We start from the raw sequence: 4,954 nt of genomic DNA on the forward strand, positions 1-4,954 counted from the left end.
TAATCCAGGTTGTCATCGGGGGAAACGAGAACGGTGGGTCAGCTAATGGGCACAAACGGCACCTAAATGAGTTATACCAAGCCATCAACTTTGTGCCTAAAACAGTGATCCCCGCTTCCACCATCCCCGATATAACCATTGGAAAGAAGGACTACGAGGGAGTCGTCGCCCCGCACAGCGACCCGCTTGTAGTCCACCTGGATATAGCCAACCACTTGGTCAAAAGGTGCCTGATTGACACAGGCGCCTACACGAACATCATGTTCAGGGAGTGCTTTCTTAATCTCGGTCTGAAGATTGGAGACCTGAGCCCATGCACTAACCCGCTATACTGACTTCTCCGGGGCCTACTGTACCCCGGGGTCAATCGACTACCAGTGATGTTCGGCCAAGCGGATGCGGCTAAAAATATTTTATCTGAGTTCGTGGTTATCGATGGTTCGTCTGCCTACAATGTTCTCATAGGCCGGGTCACTTTGAGCGAGGTCGATGCAGTGATGTCCATCCGGGCCCTGACATTAATGTACGTCTCGGACTGGGGGGAAGCACAAAAGCTCGTCTCAAAGGACGAGAGAGATGAAATAGTCAATATCCAAGTGTCTGCCAGGGGGTGCAACATGCAATCCCTCAAAGTGGCGAAGAAATCGGAGAAAGGGAAGAGCCCATCCTTGCAGCAGGAGGGCGAACCGATGAATACCAATGTCGGCATGGTCGAAGGAGCCGAGACCGAGGAAGTGGAAATTGACCCGGGCGCACCGTGAATCGCTTCGGTGTCAACCTGGAGCCAAAATTCGGGCTGATCTCCTAGACCTGCGAGGAAGAACAAAGATGTCTTCGCATACTCAGCTGCCGAGATGCCAGGCGTGAGCCGGGAGGTGATCGTTCACAAGCTGAACGTACTCTCCACCGCTCGGCCGGTCAAGCAGAAGATGAGGAACTCCTCGGCCGAGAAGGATGAGGCCATCAAAGCTGAAGTAGACAAATTATTAGCGGCGGGCTTTATCATGCCTTGTACTTACCCTGAGTGGCTAGCAAATGTTGTAATGGTGAGGAAATCGTCAGGGGCGTGGAGGATGTGTGTTGATTTTACCAATCTTAATAAAGCGTGCCCTAAAGATTGTTATCCCTTGCCTCGAATAGATAGTTTAATTGACGCCACAGCAGGCTACACTATGCTAAGCCTGCTAGACGCCTTCTCAGGGTATCATCAGGTATTTATGGCCGAGGAAGATATGCCTAAATGCGCATTCATCACCATTCACGGCACATTCATGTATTAAATGATGCCGTTCGGTTTGAAGAACGCTGGCGCAACTTACACTAGGTTGGTGGACAAAGTGTTCCAAAATCAAAAAGGGCGAAACAGCGAGGCTTACGTCGACGACGCTATTGTAAAAAGCAAGTCTGAAAGCGAGCACTTAGCCGATTTAGGCGAGACATTTTGTTCACTAAGGAAATATAAAATGAAGCTTAACCCAAAGAAATGTAACCCGGTGTCCGGCCAAGCAAGTTCCTCGGCGTGCTTGTCGGCGCTGGGGAATTGATGCCAATCCGGAGAAAGTCAAAGCAATACTAGACCTACCGGAGCCGAGAAATCGAAAAGAGGTTATGACGCTGACCGGAAGGATGGCGGCTCTCCCCCGCTTCATCTCTCGTTCGGCCGACAAGAGCACTCCGTTCTTTAAAGTGCTGAAAAGGGAATAAAAACTTTAGCCGGGGAGGAACAGAGCACGGCTTTCGTGCAATCGAAAGCCCACCTTCGACACCGCCGACCCTGTCTGTGCCGACGCCGACTGGGGAGACGCTATATCTATACTTAGCAATTACCTCGGCCACGGTCAGTGCCGTAATCGTGAGGGAAGAAAATAAGCAAAGAATACCCAATTTACTTTATCGCCCATACACCGCCGGACGCCGAAAGAAATTACCCACTAATCGAAAAGGCGCTCTCTCGTCGTCGTTCGTTGCCGCAAGGAAGCCGAAACCCTACTTCGACGCACATCCCGTGACGGTCTTAACCGACCAGCCATTGGAGAAAGCATTAGAAAAATTCGAAAAATCCGGCAGACTTATCAAATGGCTAGTGGAGTTCTCCGGCCGGCATTGAGACAAGCCGAGGCCTTCGATAAAGGGGCAAGCGCTTGCGACTTCTGGCCGAGTGCACATATCAAGAAGAATCACATCCGGCGTGTGGGAAGTGTATACCGACGGGTCCTCCACGGCGAACGCACTCAAGAGCCGCATCCTTATCATCGCCCTAACGGAAACGAGTTTGAGTACGCCTTGAAGTTTACCTTCTCGGCCTCAAATAACGAATCCGAATATGAGGCGGTGATAATTGGAGTCGAGTTAGCTAGAGTCCGGGGCGGAGCATATTGTGTTGAAAACGGACTCGCTCCTAGTGACTAATCAAATCCGAGGAGAGTATGAGACTCGAGACGATGGGATGGTAAGGTACCGGAGAAGGTAAAAGTTGACACCTCAAAATTGAAATCTTTCCAAATACAAAGTGCATCCCAGTGTCCGAGAACAACCGAGCCGACGCTCTCTCAAAACTTGCCAGTTCAAGCATCAAAAATGTCGGTCGAACCGTCTTTGGTGGATATCGAAATGCTAAAAGCATCACCGAGACCGTCGGCATGGTGGGCGACATCGAAGCCGAGACGACGTGGATGACTCCGATAATGAAATACAAGCCGACAAAAGAGTTGCCGGAGGACCGCGATCTGTCTCGAGAAGATAAGAAGGATCGCGCAAGGTACTTAGTGTTCGAAGGAGAATTGTACGGAGAAGGTCCGTAATAAAACCACTCTTGAAATGTGTCGGCCGGCCCGACGCGGAGCTTATTCGACAGAGATTCACGAAGGCATCTGCGGACATCACATGGGGGCGAGAACGCTAGCCCACAAAGCTCTCCGAGCCGGCTACTTCTGGCCTACCATGCTGAAAGATTCCAGGACAAAAACCAAGAAGTGCAAGAATTGTCAGATGCATGCTCCGATAATACATGCACCTTCCCGAGACCCGCAACCAGCACTTAGTCCCCTACCATTTGCACAAGTGGGGGATGGATTTATTAGGACCATTTCCGACGGCCTCCGGAGGAAGGAAATACCTGATTGTCGCCGTTGACTACTTCACCAAATGGGTCGAGGTCGTCGCGGTACCGCCAAAACCACGACGGCCGGTAGTAAGAAAGGTGATTTGGGAGAACATCATAACTCGTTTTGGGTTACCCCAAGTCATTGTATTTGACCACGGCCGAGAGTTTTGGAGCGACATGGTGATGAATTGGTTGGAAGAGCTCGGTATCAAATTTGCATACTCCTCCGTCCGCCACCCTCGAAGCAACGGGCGGCGGAGGCGGCTAATAAAACAAAACCGAACGGGTTGAAGAAGAAGGTTGAAGATCTAAAGGGAAGATGGGTGATGAACTACCGGCGTCCCGTGGTCCCTTCGAACCACGGAGAAAGAAGCAACGGGCATGAGTCCATTCCACCTAGTCTATGGGTCCGAGGCCGTCCCGCAATTGAAGCGGCGGTGCGACATTCGTAACGCAAACCTTTAACCCGATCGAAAATGAAGAAGGCCCGAGAGCCTCCTAGACTGGTCGAAGAAAGTCGAGATACGGCACGGCTCAACTTGGCGGTATATCAAAACCGAATGAGAAGAGCCTACAACCGTAGGGTCCACAAAAGGGACTTGAGAGTAGGAGATCTAGTCCTGAGAAAGTCGGCCGCAACCAACAAAGGAAACATCCATGGTAAGATGACGGCCAATTAGGAGGGACCCTACAAGGTGGTTGAAGAAATGAGGCCGGGGACATACCGGATGACAGACATGGAGGGTGTGCCTCTAATGAGCCATTGGAACACAGACAACCTTAGGAAATATTTCGTATAGCGGCGGAGGAGTCCGAGACCGTTGTGGGCACCCCAACGCGTGATTATATCTTATGAAGAGTGATCCAAGTTTTCCTAAGAAATGCTTGTCCCCTCCGTAGTCATACCAAAGTAGACGCCACGGCCAAAGCCGGGCAGTCAATACAAATGCAGTTGATACTCGCGAAAGCGACCAACATGCTTAAGAACGTATAAGTCTGATTGAGAAACGCAATCGACTACCTCGGCCAATCCGGGAGTGGCAGAGGAAGCGATCAATATGTCTATAGATACGAATGCTGTCGAGCCGTAACCTCGATTGCCTCGGCCAAAGCCGGGAGTGACGGGGAAACGACCGATATGCTAACATGTTTACAACAGCAGTTGGGAAGCGCAAATCTGACCACCTCGGCCAGACCGAGAGCGGAGGAGGAAGCGATCGACATGCCAACATGTTGCTGAGCAAATTGGGAAACGTGAATCTTGCTACCTCGGCCTGTTCAGGTGCAGCAGGGGGCACGACCAATATGCTAAAAACGTTTAAGTACAGTTGAGATACGCAATCTAATTGCCTCGGCCAAGCCGAAGGTAAAACGAAAAAAAGCGCTCAATATGTTTAAAAACGTAAGAAGACAACTGAATGGAGGATGAGATCAAAGCCTCGGCCAAGCCGAAGGCAAATAAACAAACTTCATTGAAAATGTTTACAGGTGAGACAAAATAAAGTCGACGGTCGTCCCCATAAGGATAGCCTAAACTCAACCTACCAAAGTTTAACAAAAAAGAAGGAACAACAAAAATTACAACATTAAGACATGAAGCGCCAAAAGGATGGCAGGGAGGAAAGGCTCAAAAGTTGGCCCCGACAGTGAAATCGTCCGAAGGGCAGGTGAGTCTGGTGGTGACGACCGCCCGTCTCCCTATGCTTGTTGCCGCTCGCCACCGGCAAGAAGAAGAACATCACCGTCGGTGGGCGGCCCGGAGGACGACTTGGCGGCTTCACGTGCCCTTGCCTTCTCGCCCTCCTCTCTAGCCTCCTTCACCTTAGCATCATGGGCCGCCTTGGCGCAGCT

The sequence above is a fragment of the Silene latifolia genome, chromosome 2 (genome assembly GCF_048544455.1).
Source record: "Silene latifolia isolate original U9 population chromosome 2, ASM4854445v1, whole genome shotgun sequence".
Classification (NCBI taxonomy): domain Eukaryota; kingdom Viridiplantae; phylum Streptophyta; class Magnoliopsida; order Caryophyllales; family Caryophyllaceae; genus Silene; species Silene latifolia.